At 39.9% G+C, this 16537-nt stretch overlaps 1 protein-coding gene across 4 annotated transcripts in view; it reads left to right on the forward strand.

Moving 5' to 3' along the window:
- TET2 (tet methylcytosine dioxygenase 2) overlaps window positions 1-16537 on the forward strand; it is a 99165-nt gene that overhangs the window by 53274 nt on the left and 29354 nt on the right. The gene's annotated exons all lie outside the window — the stretch shown is intronic.

The following is a 16537-nucleotide window of genomic DNA, read 5'->3' on the forward strand; positions in this document are numbered from 1 at the left end:
GACCAAAAGTTTGGACACACCTTCTCATTTAAAGATTTTTCTGTATTTTCATGACTATGAAAATTGTAGATTCACACTGAAGGCATCAAAACTATGATTTAACACATGTTTAATTATATACTTAACAAAAAAGTGTGAAACAACTGAAAATATGTTTCATATTCTAGGTTCTTCAAAGTAGCCACCTTTTGCTTTGATGACTGCTTTGCACACTCTTGGCATTCTTTTGATGAGCTTCAAGAGGTAGTCACCGGAAATGGTCTTCCAACAATCTTGAAGGAGTTCCCAGAGATGCTTAGCACTTGTTGGACCTTTTGCCTTCACTCTGCGGTCCAGCTCACCCCAAACCATCTCGATTGGGTTCAGGTCTGGTGACTGTGGAGGCCAGGTCATCTGGCGTAGCACCCCATCACTCTCCTTCTTGGTCAAATAGCCCTTACACAGCCTGGAGGTGTGTTTGGGGTCATTGTCCTGTTGAAAAATAAATGATGATCCAACTAAACGCAAACCGGATGGAATAGCATGCTGCTACAAGATGCTGTGGTAGCCATGCTGGTTCAGTATGCCTTCAATTTTGAATAAATCCCCAACAGTGTCACCAGCAAAGCACCCCCACACCATCACACCTCCTCCTCCATGCTTCACGGTGGGAACCAGGCATGTAGAGTCCATCCGTTCACCTTTTCTGCGTCGCACAAAGACACGGTGGTTGGAACCAAAGATCTCAAATTTGGACTCATCAGACCAAAGCACAAATTTCCACTGGTCTAATGTCCATTCCTTGTGTTCTTTAGCCCAAACAAGTCTCTTCTTCTTGTTGCCTGTCCTTAGCAGTGGTTTCCTAGCAGCTATTTTACTATGAAGGCCTGCTGCACAAAGTCTCCTCTTAACAGTTGTTGTAGAGATGTGTCTGCTGCTAGAACTCTGTGTGGCATTGACCTGGTCTCTAATCTGAGCTGCTGTTAACCTGCGATTTCTGAGGCTGGTGACTTGGATAAACTTATCCTCAGAAGCAGAGGTGACTCTTGGTCTTCCATTCCTGGGGCAGTCCTCATGTGAGCCAGTTTCTTTGTAGCGCTTGATGGTTTTTGCAACTGCACTTGGGGACACTTTCAAAGTTTGCCCAATTTTTCGGACTGACTGACCTTCATTTCTTAAAGTAATGATGGCCACTCGTTTTTCTTTGCTTAGCTGATTTTTTCTTGCCATAATACAAATTCAGTAGGACTATCAGCTGTGTATCCACCAGACTTTTTCACAACACAACTGATGGTCCCAACCCCATTTATAAGGCAAGAAATCCCACTTATGAAACCTGACAGGGCACACCTGTGACGTGAAAACCATTTTTGTTGACTACCTCCTGAAGCTCATCAAGAAAATGGCAAGAGTGTGCAAAGTAGTCATCAAAGCAAAAGGTGGCTACTTTGAAGAACCTAGAATATAAGACATATTTTCAGTTGCTTCACACTTTTTTGTTAAGTATATAATTCCACATGTGTTAATTCATAGTTTTGATGCTTTCAGTGTGAATGTACAATTTTCAAAGGCATGAAAATACAGAAAAATCTTTAAATGAGAAGGTGTGTCTAAACTTTTGGTCTGTACTGTATATAAATATTTATATATATATATGTACATTCTGAATAATATATATTATTTTAATCAATAATTAGATGTTTTTTTAAGGTAAAAGAAGATTTTGATTGAGCTCTGTTTTGTACATCTTTCTACTGCTATATGGAGTAGGATTGGAGTGTTCTTATCACGAGCTGAGCTTGTGACCAACCATATTGAATATGTAACTATGGTTTTCAGTAAAATAGTGACTTATCAAGCAAAGCATGAAATATGTGTTTCTTCCTATTCAGTATTAGACACAGAACCTTTTGTATTCTACTGCGCAATTACAATAATAATGTTATTATTTTAGTGTATATTGGCTTTGATAGCTTTAATTACCATTACTAGATTGGTAATTCTGTATTAATGTCCATTGCAGAAATAAATGCATCTTGGTTAATACTGGGAATTTTATTTCTTTTAAAGAAATGTTGGGCTCTATTCACATTGGTTTATGGCTTCCATTTTCACAAATTCTGATTGGTTGCTCTTTTTTTTATCTCAAGCATGGCGACTTGATGGATGAACAATCTGTAGGAAGATCGATCTTGTGTGGTTGCTCTAGGCCCTTTGAAAAATATGAGCTGGTGCTTAATTTCTTGCCCTGGGTAACTTGTTCCTTCTACTTGGCTTTGACACATTTTTAAGGTAGGGAGAAGCAGTTGAAATGAAATGCAGAATTCTACTACTCTATATTAAATACCTATAGTAAATTAAGGCTATATATTAGAAAAGGAAATGAAGGAGGAGTGAATGTGTTAGGCGTTGGGCTGTTGCTGGATTCAAAATGGGTCCAGAACCTTCTGTGGTCTCCAATTCTGGTCCAGCCAGGGCTGATGCTGCTCAGCATCATCATGAGCCCCAACGCCTAGCAGCTCCACGAGATGTACAGATTGTCTTTTGGGCATTTGTGCCTAGCAATGTTAAGCAAAGGTTGCGGAGGGAGACAGGGCTCTTGGAGTCTAAGTCCAGGATTCGCCGCACTGAGCATGCCCATGACCTTGCGGACCGTGATTGGTGGTTTGGCAACCACCTGACCCGGTGACCTGGCACCGCCTGATTGGTCCATGGGTGGCGTCACCAATGGTGCGACGGTGGGCAGGGCTTAGTCTTTAAAAGTCCCGCCCACAAACATGGCGGCGCGCTCTGATCATTGAGCAAGTGATGCTGTTGTGTGGACGACTGAGTTCCACGTAGTTTCCATAGGTAGATGTAGTGGAAATAGGCAGGTAGTTCCGTCTAGCAGTCTGGCTCTGCCAAAGGGGTCGCCTAACACCCCGTGCAGCCTTCAGACGTCCTATCCACGGCTATCGCCTGTCAGCCACGTGGAGTAGTACCCTTCAGTCCGGTAGCACGCCGGCTGGAGGCACGTGTACCCGTCGGCGTAGTCACACACGCATCCTAGCGCCGCCACTGTAGTCCCTGTGCTGTAACAGGACTACAGATAGTTTTTCCCCGGTCGCGCATCTCCCGTGCAGTTAACGGAGATAGAGCGAACCGCTATACCCTTTCCTGTGTGCAGTAACATGGAAGGGTTTATCATTTAAGTTGGTTGCTTTCCTTTTCACCCGGAAAGTGTTCGGCAGCAGTCCACCAGGCTGCATCGCGGACCCCGGGGTCGGTTGCGTTCCATTGTAATAAAGTTGTCTGCAACCACCCTCCTAACAGAATGTTTGTGTACTATAAACTTATCTTCAGTGAGGGCAGGCATGTTAACCTAGTGGTCACAATATCTTTTGAAACCTTCATTGGCTTCTGAAACTAGAAGAAAAAATAATGAACTTTTTGTCACATTAAGGATACTGTGTCAATAATGTTAGTTACATGAAAGAAAAACCTGGCACCTTACAATCAAATTATAGGATTAGTGCTAACCTTGAGAACTATATCTTCTACTCTTTTAAGTTCTTCACCTGGGAAGACGTTTAGAACCAAAAAAGTTTTGAAATACAAATGTTAACCAGTTCAGATCTAATTTTGGCATTCTTTAAGGCTCATTACGATGTCAGTTCTTCACATACGAGTTCCATCAGTGTTCTTCACAGATAGAACTCATCATCATTATACTCTAAGGGGCTCTTCACATGTATGTGTTTTTTGGAACAGAGAGGTCTACACCAAAACATGAAGACATGTCCGAATTTCATCTAAGTTACATAGTTACACAGTTATATAGGTTGCAAAAAGACACAGGCCCATCTAGATAAACCTTTCTCTACCAGTTATACATTCTCTGTTAGATTATTTATAACCCACAATGCCACTTGCTGTAAAAACTGCATCCAGCCCTCTTTTAAAGTTTGTTATAGTATGTGCTATATCTATAGTATATTACTACCTCTTGCGGTAGGTAGGGCATTCACAGTCTGACTGCTCTAACTGTAAAGAATCCTTTTCTACCTAGATGCAAGATGCGCATTTCCTACACACATAATGAATGTTTCTTGGTCCTTTGTGAGGTCTTTGGAAGCAATAAATCACATGCCAGTACTTTATATTGGCCACACATGTATTATGTATTTATACATATAAATGAGTTTACCTCTGTGGCGTCTTTAGGCTATGTGCCCACGATGCAGAAATGCTCTGGATTTTTTCCTGAGCGTTTCTGCATCTCCCTGGCAGAAAAAAACATATGCGGATTGTACATGCTGATTGTAGATGCGGATTGTACATGCGTTTTCCTGCCAGGGACATGCGGAAATGAAGAGTTCTTCACTTGCATTTCCGCATGCGGGTTGACAAGCGCTTTCCAAGCGATTTTAGCATCACTTGGAAAGTGCTTGTCAACTTGGTCACACTATATAAATCCATGCAAACAGCATGGATTTATATAGTGTGACCCCAAAGAATGGTTAAAAATAAAAAAATAAATGTATACTTACCCTCCGATGGCCCCCGATGTCCTGCTTCACTCCGTTCTCCCTTGCTGGCAGCGGTGGATTGAAGGACCTGCCGACGTCAGCGTCGCGTGACCCATTACATGACTCTGACGTCAGCGCAGGTCCTTCATTCCATCGCGAAGTGCCGGGAAGCAAGGAGGAGCGCAGCGCGGGCCGCCGGAAGGTAAATATATATTTATTTTTTATTTTATTCTTTTTTTACAGATTTTTTAATGGTACCTGGGTGTGGATGAGACTCTCCTGTCCTCCACACCCGGGTACCATCCGCACATTAGAACGCGCCAATTACGCAAGTACAGATGCAGTTTTGTGGAATTGGCACGTTCTAATGCAAGTCAATGGCGGCGAAAACGCAGCACTTCCGCAAAATAATTGGTAGTGCTGCGTTTTTTTCTGCAATGATAATCCGCAGCGGAAATTTCCGCAGCATGTCCACAGCACATGCGGATTATCATTGGGGGACATGGCAGGCCTTCTACCATACGTTTTTTAAGCGTTCCTGCAGCGTTTTTGCCGCTGCGGAAACGCTTAAAAAACGCATCGTGGGCACACAGCCTTATTGTAAGTTAAACACGCCCAACTTTTCAAACCTTTCATCATAGGAGAGGCCTTCTATCCCATGTTATAATCTAGTAGCCCGCCTTTGAACTGAGCCTAATATCCGTATATCCTTTTTAAAATGTGAAGTCCAAAACTGGATTTCATATTCTAGATGTGGCCTTACAAGTGATTTAATACCCCATTAGTATTAATACATTGGGATCACAGGATTTTATCTCTCTTTTAATACAGCCTAAAATCTTGTTTGCTTTTGCAGGTGCTGCCTGATATTGAGTACTGCTACTAGATTACTTATAAACACAACTCCCCAGTAAATTTCTTTTTACTATAAAGCAGGTGAAATACGTATTGAACACATCACCACTTTTCTAAGTAAATATATTTCTAAAGGTGCTATTGACATGAAATTCTCAACAGATGTCGGTAACAACCCATCCAATCCACGCAGGCCAAGACATCAAATAATAGATATCCATAAATTAAGTTATGTGTAATAATGAGAAATGACAAAGGGCAAAACTATTGAACACATGAAGAAAGAGAGGTGCAAAAAGCCATGGAAAGTCATGACATCAGCTGAAATTTATCAGTAATTAGAAAGCAATCCTGACACTTAGTGAAAAATAATACCAGCTGGTTCAACTGATGGCCTATAAAAAGGTGTCTCATTACCAAGGTGCCACACAAGAAACATCTCATGATGAGTAAAACCAATGAGCTGTCTCAAGACCTTTGCAACCTTATTGTTGCAAAACATACTGATGACATTGGTTAAAGAAGAATTTCTAAACTACAGTCATGGCCAAAAGTATTGAGAATGAGACAAATAGTAATTTTTCCAAAGTTTACTGCTTCATTTTTTGTAATGGCAATTTGCATATACTCCTGAATGTCAAAGAGTGATCAGCTTAACAGCAATTACTGTACTTGCAAAGTCAATATTTGCCCAGAAAATGAACTTTAACCCCCAAAACACATTTCAACATCATTGCAGTCCTGCCTTAAAAGGAGCAGCTAACATCGTTTTAGTGATTGATCCATTAACACAGGTGTGGGTGTTGATGAGGACAGGGCTGGCGATCAATCAGTCATGATTAAGTAAGAATGACATCACTGGACACTTTAAAAGGAGGTTGGTTCTTGGTATCATTGTTTCTCTTCAGTTAACCATGGTTATCTCTAAAGAAACACGTGCAGCCATCATTGCACTGCACAAAAATGGCCTAACAGGGAAGAGTATTGCAGCTACAAAGATTGCACCTCAATCAACAATCTATCGCATCATCAAGAACTTCAAGGAGAGAGCTTCCATTGTTGTCAAAAAGTCTCAAGGGCACCCAAGAAAGACCAGCAAGCGCCAGGACCGTATCTTAAAACTGTTTCAGCTGCGGGATCGGACTACCAGCAGTGCCGAGCTTGCTCAGGAATGGCAGCAGGCTGGTGTGAGTGCTTCTGCATGCACTGTGAGGCGGAGACTCTTTGAGCAGGGGCTGGTTTCAAGGAGGGCAGCAAAGAAGCCACTTCTCTCCAGAAAAAACATCAGGGACCGACTGATATTCTGCAAAAGGTACAGGGAGTGGACTGCTGAGGACTGGGGCAAAGTCATTTTCTCTTATGAATCCCCTTTTCGATTGTTTGGGACATCTGGAAAACAGCTTATTCGGAGAAGAAGAGGTGAGCGCTACCACCAGTCTTGTCTCATGCCAACTGTAAAGCATCCTGAAACCATTCATGTGTGGGGTTGCTTCTCAGCCAAGGGAATCGGTTCACTCACAGTCTTGCCTAAAAACACAGCCATGAATAAAGAATGGTACCAGAATGTCCTCCAAGAGCAACTTCTCCCAACCGTCCAAGAGCAGTTTGGCGCCCAACAATGCCTTTTCCAGCATGATGGAGCACCTTGCCATAAAGCAAAGGTGATAACTAAATGGCTCATGGAACAAAACATAGAGATTTGGGGTCCATGGCCTGGAAACTCCCCAGATCTTAATCCCATTGAGAACTTGTGGTCAATCATCAAGAGACGGGTGGACAAACAAAAACCAACAAATTCTGGCAAAATGCAAGCATTGATTATGCAAGAATGGACTGCTATCAGTCAGAATTTGGTCCAAAAGTTGATTGAGAGTATGCCAGGGAGAATTACAGAGGTCTTGAAGAAGAAGGGGCAACACTGCAAATATTGACTTGCTGCATTAACTCATTCTAACTGTCAATATAACCTATTGGTCCTCATAATATGATTGCAATTATATTTCTGTATGGTATATAAACATCAGACAAACACTAATAAAAACCAGAGGCCAGCCGATCATGTGAAAATATAATTTTGGTGTCATTCTCAATACTTTTGGCCATGACTGTACTGAAGGTTCCAGTGAGTACTGTTGGGGCCATAATCCAGAAGTCCAAAGAACATCATTTCACTATTAACCGGCCACGACCAGGTGCTCCCCGCAAGATCTCCATTGCTGAACAAAAAGCATATTCAAGTGCGTTTAAAGTGCGAGAATATAGTCTGGTCAAATGAGACCAAAATTTCACTGTTCGGATGTCATAATACACAGCATGTTTGTAGTCCAAAAGACAATGCATATCACCCCCACAAAAAGCCTACCATCAGTGAAATTTGGAGGTGGGACCATAATGGTGTGGAGTTGTTTTTCAGCATACAGCACTGATAATTTTCATATAATTAAAGGAAGGATGAATGGACAAATGTACTGAGACATTCTTGAAAAAAGTCTGCCATCTACCAGGATCATGAAGGTGAAACAAGAGTGGACATTTCAGCATGACAATGATCCCAAACACACAGTTAAGAAAACTCTCAATTGGTTTCAGAGAAACAAAGTAAAGAAAGTAGAATGGCCCAGCCAATCATCTGACCTGAATCTAATAGAAAATGTATGTAAGGAACTAAAGCTAGGAGTTCATAGAAGGAGCCCACAGAACCTTCAGGATTTGAGGAGTGTTTGTGTGGAAGAATGGGGCAAAATAACACCTGAGCGTCTTGAAGCTGTCATCACCAACAAAGGCTTTTGTACAAAGTACTAAATAAATTTCAGTGAGCCGTGTTCAATACTTTTTCCTTGTGCCATTTCTCATTATTAAACATAACTTCATTTATAGACATTTACAGTTTGATTTCTTTGCCTGTGTGGATTTGATGGGTTGTTGCCAACATCTGGTGAGAATTTCATGTCTATAGCAACTTTAAAAATATTTTTACTTAGAAAATTGGTGACGTGTTCAATACTTATTTCACCCGCTGTATATGCAGCAATATCATTACTCTGGCCTCGGTGCATTACTTTACATTTATCAACATTAAGCGTCATTTGCCATGTGTTTGCACATGCAAACATTTTATCCAGGTCCTCTTCTAATGTTATGTCATGGATCCATCAGTCATGGCTCAAACTTGTAGATGCAACTTTATAGGTATTTGAAAAAATAAGTCATCTGTGTACAATCCTTGTGCCGTCCGATTTTCACCTTTGATTGGTAGGAGAAGCTTCAGAAACCTTCTTCTATGAAAAAAACTGATGGGAAACTGATGGCAAAAACCAAACACAATTAAAATATGATCTGAAACACTGATGAAAACCAATGTTTTTTTTAATTGCGTATTAGAAAAATCATTGACCTCTGATTGAGTCCTTAGGAAAACATTTTTTTATCTGTTAGGCTATTAACTGCATTTTTCTTATATTTGTGATCAATGCGGATATTTTTAACATTTTTTACTTAAATAATTTCCACTTTTATTAGGCCAATAACGGTTTTTATTTAAAAAAAAAATCTTTTTCAAAATTCCATTTAATTACTCAGCTGCACATATAGTGCTGACTTTATTTTGGTCTCTATTGATGTTGATATATTAAATGTCCAATTTAGAGTAATTGGTTCCAGGAAAGCGCAACAGGCAACGATTAGTGAAATAGCATCTTTTTGGGGCGGGAAGGTATTTTATACACATTTTTTTTATGTGAGTATAGTTAAATCCTGTCGTTAAATCCTGCCACATTTAACCTCTTCCTACCATGGCCAGCCATCATTTTAAATAATTCCCTTTCAAAAGCCATAACTTTTTTATTTTTCTGTCTAATTGTCATTTGATGACTGACTTCTTTGTCAGACAAATTGTATTTTTCAATGGCACCATTTCTTTTATGATGTAAAGGAAAAAGATTAAAAATTCATTGTGAGGTGGAATTGAAAATAAATAATTATTATTGGGTCTTATTTTAGTATTTGCGTCAGGACACACTCCATACGTAAATGCTAAATGTATCCATCAAGACCTGTGGACTTGCTGGTTGCAGAAGAAAATCCTTTTGGCATCTATCAGACAGGTATACATCAGTATACCTTTTTAAAAACTGTATGTAAAAGCATGCCCAATCCTTTGTTCTTAAGAAGGATAAGCTGTCGCCAGAAATGTCTGACAGCGGCTTAGTCCCGTCTCTCCATTCAGAAAAAATGCATGCTTTGTTTCTCAGGAATAGCTGTTGACTGTTATTGGAAGTGTATGCCCACCTGAAAACTAACATACGTCTTTAAAACTTCTAGGAATAAATAGTATTTCATATAGACTTGAAATACATTGGACTTCATGTACCATGTACTCAACCTTCCATTAACTTTTATCTATTCTACCTTTACCATACAAAAAGGACCTTTGGCCACAGTCATAGTCATGGTCAATCAGGAATGGTACTAGGAAGGGGTGCCCACTGTCACCAACCCAATATATTATGAATCTGGTGACACTTCTACAAAAATTCAGAGAGGATCAGAAAATCCATGGATTCGACACTGGCTCGCAGTTGCATTTAGTTACACCATTTGCAGATGATTTGCTCTTATAGAGTATCCGTCGATTTACGTTTTTATTCCATAAATCAATAATATTTGTGAAAATAAGCACCTTTTTAACCACTTCGCGCCAGAGCCTGTTTTTGCCTTCGTGACCGGGCCAATTTTTTCAATTCTGACCACTGTCACTTTATGAGGTAATTACTCTGGAACGCTTCAACGTATTCCCCTGATTCTGAGATTGTTTTTTTCATGACATATTATACTTCATGATAGTGGTAAAATTTCTTCGATATAACTTGCGTTTATTTGTGAAAAAATCGGAAATTTGGCGAAAATTTTGAAAATTTTGCAATTTTCAAACTTTGAATTTTCATGCCCTTAAATCAGAGAGATATGTCACACAAAATAGTTAATAAATAACATTTCCCACATGTCTACTTTACATCAGCACAATTTTGGAACCAAAAATTTTTTTTTGTTAAGGAGCTATAAGGGTTAAAAGTTGACCAGCGATTTCTCATTTTTCCAACAAAATTTACAAAAACATTTTTTTAGGGACCACATCATATTTGAAGTCACTTTGAGGGGTCTTTATGACAGAAAATACCCAAAAGTGACACCATTCTAAAAACTGCACCCCTCAAGGTGCTCAAAACCACATTCAAGAACTTTATTAACCCTTCAGGTGCTTCACATGAATTTTTGGAATGTGGAAGAAAAAAATTAACATTTAACTTTTTTCACAAAAATGTTAATTTAGACCCAATTTTTTTTATTTTCACAGGGGTAACAGGAAAAAATGGACCCCAAATTTTTTTGTGCAATTTCTCTTGAGCGTGCTGATACCCCATATGTGAGGGAAAACCACTGTTTGGGCGCACTGCAGGGTTCGGAAGGGAAGGAGCGCCATTAGACTTTTTGAATGTAAAATTTGTCTGAATAATTAGCAGACGCCATGTTGCGTTTGGAGAGCTTCTGATGTGCCTAAACAGTGGAAACCCCCCACAAGTGACACCATTTTGGAAACTAGACCCCTTAGGGAACTTATCTAGATGTGTCGTGAGCACCTTGCACCCCCAGCTGCTTCACAGAAGTTTATAATATTGAGCCGTAAAAATAAAATTTTCACATTTTTCCCACAAAAACTGTTTTTCATTCCCTAATTTTGTATTATCATAAGGGTAACAGGATAAATTGCACCATGAAATTTGTTGTGCAATTTCTCCTGAACACGCCGATACCCCATATGTGGAGGCAAATTACTGTTTGGGCACATGGCAGGGTTTGAAAGGGAAGGAGCGCCATTTGACTTTTTGAATGTAAAATTTGTTTGAATAATTAGTAGACGCCATGTCGCATTTGGGGAGCCCCTAATGTGCCTAAACAGTGGAAACCCCCCACAAGTGCCACCATTTTGGAAACTAGACCCCTTAGGGAACTTATCTAGATGTGTGGTGAGCACCTTGCACCCCCAGGTGCTTCACAGAAGTTTATAATATTGAGCCGTAAAAATAAATTTTTCACATTTTTCCCATAAAAAATGTTTTTCATTCCCTAATTTTGCATTATCATAAGGGTAACAGGATAAATTTCACCATGAAATTTGTTGTACAATTTCTCCTGAGTACGCCGATACCCCATATGTGGGGGAAAACCACTGCTTTGGTGTACGGCAGGGTTCGGAAGAGAAAGGAGCGCTTTGTTGGCTGGGATAGGCAGCAGACACCATGTCACATTTGAAGAGTCGCTGACATGCCAAAACAGCAGAAACCCCCACAAGTGACCCCATTTTGTAAACTACACCTCTCAAGGAATTCATCTAGGGAAGTAGTGAGTATTTTTTAATTTTTAAATTTATACCATTGGGCAGTGAAAAAAGCATAATTATATTTTTACCACAAAAAAATGTTTTACCTTCAGATTTTACATTTTCACACAGGGCAATGGGTAAAAATGGTGCCGAAATGTGTCACACAATTTCTTCTGAAAGTGTCAATACCCCATATGTGGCTGTATCGTACCGCTTAGCCATACGGTGAGATCTGGGGGGGACGGAGTGCTATTTGACAATTGGAGAACAAATTATTGTAGAATAGGCATTTGGATTTGGGAGCACAAAATTTTCTGAATTTCTTTTGGGGGGCAAGGGTCATTTTGCTTTTCCAGAGCCTTTCTGCTACCAGTAACTTGGAAGTCCCTTATATTTTTAACAGATGACCTGAGTGGGGACTAGCTTTTTTTGAGGACTGAGTTGAAGCTTTTATTGGGAACATTTTACGTAACATTTATCCGGCGCTCTAGGCTGAGCACTTACATCGGGGTTTCCATATAAATTTCCAAGTGATGTAATTCAGATGAAACCCCTGCGGGATCCATTCACTGTAATGAGCCAGCAGAGTTACTCTGGACACCATCTGGCCTCTGTTTAGCGGTGTCCTTTTTTTCAGAAGTGCACAAAACTGTGCACTTTTATGCACGCCTAAAACAAATGACACCGTGGGATCCCAGGCTAGACGGCGTCCACAGTGGCCTATATCTGCCTCATTACAGGGAATCTTCCGTCATGGGTTCCTTCTGAATCATGTATTTCAGAGATTTACACGGAAACTCTGGTGTAAGTGCTCAGCGCAGAGCACAGGATAAATGTGAGCAGAGCCTTACTGGGATCTTTGGGGACATAATAAACAAATCAGTAGCAGGTGAAGAATTGGTTTTATTTATTTTTTACGCCGTTCCTAGTGTGATATAACTGATTAGATTACTTTATTCTTCGGGTCGGTGCGATTACAGAGATACCAGATTTATATCGGGTTTTTATGACTGACAGCTGTCACACACTAAAAGACGCTTTTTTTGCAGAATCTAGTTTTTGCATCACCATATTTTGAGAGCTATAATTTTTCCATATTTCGGCCGACAGAGTCATGTGACGGCTTGTTTTTTGCGGGACGAGTTGACATTTTTATTGGTACCATTTTTGAGTACGTGACATTTTTTGATCGCTTTCTATTCCGTTTTTTGGGAGGTAAAATTAACAAAAACAAACAATTCAGGAATTGTTTTTTGAGGGGTTTTTTTATGCCGTTCTGCGTGTGGTAAAAGTGATCAGGCAGCGTTATTCTTCGGGTCAGTACGTTTACAGCGATACTACACTTACTGTATTTTTTTTATGTTTTGGCGCTTTTACACAAAACAATTTTATAGAAAAAAATATTTTTTTTGCATTGCTTTATTCTGAGCGCTATAACTTTTTTATTTTTTGGCTGATGGAGCTGTATGGCGGCTTTTTTTTTGCGGAACAAGATGACGTTTTCAGTGGTACCATTTTTATTTCTATTTTGTTTTTTGATCGCAATTTTTTCCACTTTTTGTTTGGCGATATGATGAAAAAGCATATTTTTTTGCTCCATTTTTTATTTATTTTTATTACGGTGTGCACAGAAGGAGTTAATTAGTGTGACAGTTTTATAGCTCGGGTTGTTTCGGACTCGGCAATACCAAATATGTGTACTTTTTTTGGTTTTGTAAAAATATACGGATTTATTGATTTAATATTTTATTTATTTATTTTTATTTATTTTGTGATTTTTTTTAATAGTTTAAAAACTTTTTTTTTACTTTTTTTTACATTTTTTCTTAGTCCCTGTATGGGACATTAATTTTTATTTTTCTGATCACTGATCTCATGTAATGTAATAGACATGTATTACATTACATTACATGAGATCTTCCCTGACTGTTTCAGTCAGAGTCTCCTGCCAGGCTACAGCTGCAGCTGAGCCAGACAGGACACCATATATGGCAGAGCTGGAGGCAGTCATGTGACCTCCAGCTGCCATAGCAACCCCAGGTCCTGGAAGGACTCGGAGGTCTTCGGAGAGGTAAGTTGACGACCCCCTCTCCTCCTGCTGTCTCCTATATGCCGCGATCACTATAGATCGCAGCATATAGAAGACAGCAAAGGGTTAACATCACTGGGACCTGATCTAATCAGGTCCCAATGATGTTCCCTGTCAGAGCTAACGCTCTGCACCGGAATCGCAGCGCTTGCCGGACCCTGGGGGTCCTGAGCGCTGCGAGACCACCCACTGTTTTTAAACGTCGGCGCTGCACAGAGCCCAGCAAGCACCGACGTTTATCTACAGTGGGCGGTCGGGAACCGGTTAATATATCTTATCAGAGAAATCTGCTTCTTTCTCCTCATGGACTGATCATTCATTTTCAAAATTCTCAATTCAAGGGTAAAGTCTGTATTCAGTGAAGACAGATTTTTACATTACTGAGAAAAGAGATGGCAGCTTCTACTGATGGGAGAGTGAGTTCCTATTACAAATATGAGCAGAGACTAGTATAATAAGAATCTATCATATAGAAATAGTTAAGATGTAGTGTTATGGACACTAAAAGTATACTAGATGGACAATTTTTAACAACTAAGAACTTTAATCTTGATAAAATATTTTTTCTTCCATCCACAGTACATTGTAAGCTGTTAAATTGGCCATATACATCATAAAAATATAATACTGTGTATTAGCAAATGAAAGTGGATGTATAATACTATATTATAACTATTAATATTGTATAAAAGTCTGTGGAGGATCAAATAGATATTTAGGTTTTTTTTAACCCAATAAGAAACATTGACTTTTTTCTCTCCTTGTTCTGTGAGCATCACCAAGTAACCAATGAAGATACTAATAAATCTTTTACACAAACACTTGTAGCAATTCAGATGGATTACAAGGGTGCAGTAGATGTCCAAGAAGATAAGGCAGGAAAGGACTTCATAGTCTTAAATAACTGGCCAAAATATAACGTAATAATATTAATTTTGGAAATGGCACCCAACAATATTTAGAAACATGATTGGCATTCTTCTGTATTAAGCAGCAACGTAAAAGTATAGGTTCCTTTTAGGGGGATCAACTTTTGGCTTCCTGATCCATGTTTTCTAAAAACACAAATGATTTTGACTAGAACAATTTTATTCAGACATCTGTAAATCTTTATTTCGGAATTGTTCTCGCTTTTTATACATTAAGTTTTATGCAAGTAGTAAGTGTTGGAAGAGAGATATAAATCAGAAGTCTGAGAAAACGCCTACTTACATAAATATGCAAATTGCCTCTTCAGAGAAAAAGAGGACTTGAACTCTATAGCGCCACCTATTGGAAGCAGCAATCCTACAAGTCACAATCAACCCTTTAACCAGTCGTGCACTATGACTTAGGATAAAAGCCAAATCAGAATCTCAATTTGCAGACATGGTGATTTTGGCCCTCATCAGTGCAAAGTATGAGATCTGATTTGCCAGATGAGAGGCTCTGGACTGAGGTATAAGGGGTAATGTTTCTCCTTGAGGAGAGTGACATACTGGCTCTGGCATGTCAAGGTAAGGAGGCTTATTCGCCGTCCAATGCTCCTCTGGGAAATTTAACCCCTTTCCGACATGGTCAGTAGTAGTACGCACCACGTCGGAAAGGTCGATTCAGCAAGGGCTCTAGCGGTGAGCCCGCACTGAACCGCGCACAAGTCAGCTGATTCTTACAGCTGACATGTACCCGCAACAGCCACGGGTGGAATCGCGATCCACCCCTCCACCCCCGGCTGTTAACCAGCTAAATGCCGCTGTCAATCTCTGTGACAGCGGCATTTAACAGTGCCACGCCGGAAGCGCGGCATTAGCCCCGCTCGTTTGTGACTCCGTCACATGATCGCGGATCACCGATGCGTGGGCATGACAACCCGGGGTCTGCAGCAAACCCCTGTGGTTGTCATGTCTCACTTGCTATGAGCGCTCCTAGCAAGTGAGCATTTCTACTACATAAAGGCGACCTGCTCATTGCCTCTATGATGCAAAAAATAAGCCCTCACCCAGCAACAGAGCCCGAAAAATGGAGACACTACGGGTCTCGGAAAATGGCGCCATTATTTTTTTTTCTTAGCAAACTTTGGAATTTTTTTTCACCACTTAAAAAAGAACCTATACATGTTTGGTGTCTACGAACTCATAATGACCTGGAGAATCATAATGGCAGGTCAGTTTTAGCATTCAGTGAACGTGGTAAAAAACAAACAAAAAAACAACTGTGGAATTGCATTTTTTTTGCAATTTCACCGCACTTGGAATTTTTTTCCTGTTTTCCAGTACACGATATGGTAAAACCAGTGATGGTGTTTAAAAGTACTACTCGTCCCACAAAAAATAAGCCCTCACATGGCCATATTGAACAAAAAATAAAAAAGGTTCTGGCTCTGGAAAGTAGGAGAGCAAAAAACGAAAACGCAAAAACGGAAAATGTTCCGGTCATTAAGGGGTTAATATGCAAATTGCCTCTTCAGAGAAAAAGAGGACTTGAACTCTACAGCACCACCTATTGGAAGCAGCAATCCTATAAGTCACAATCAACCCTTTAACGAGTCGTGCAATATGACTTAGGATAAAAGCCAAATCAGAATCTCAATTTGCAGACACGGTGTTTCGGGCTGTTGGCCCTCGTCAGTGCAAAGTATGAGAACTGATTTGGCTGGATGAATACATAAATTTACATAAATTTTTTTTTCATTCAAACAACGTACTATTAAGGACTATCTCCAATAGTTGGTTACTTCATGAGGCCTAC

The sequence above is a fragment of the Phyllobates terribilis genome, unplaced genomic scaffold (assembly GCF_046119375.1).
Source record: "Phyllobates terribilis strain yellow unplaced genomic scaffold, ASM4611937v1 Scaffold_1__5_contigs__length_1240528914, whole genome shotgun sequence".
NCBI lineage: Eukaryota > Metazoa > Chordata > Amphibia > Anura > Dendrobatidae > Phyllobates > Phyllobates terribilis.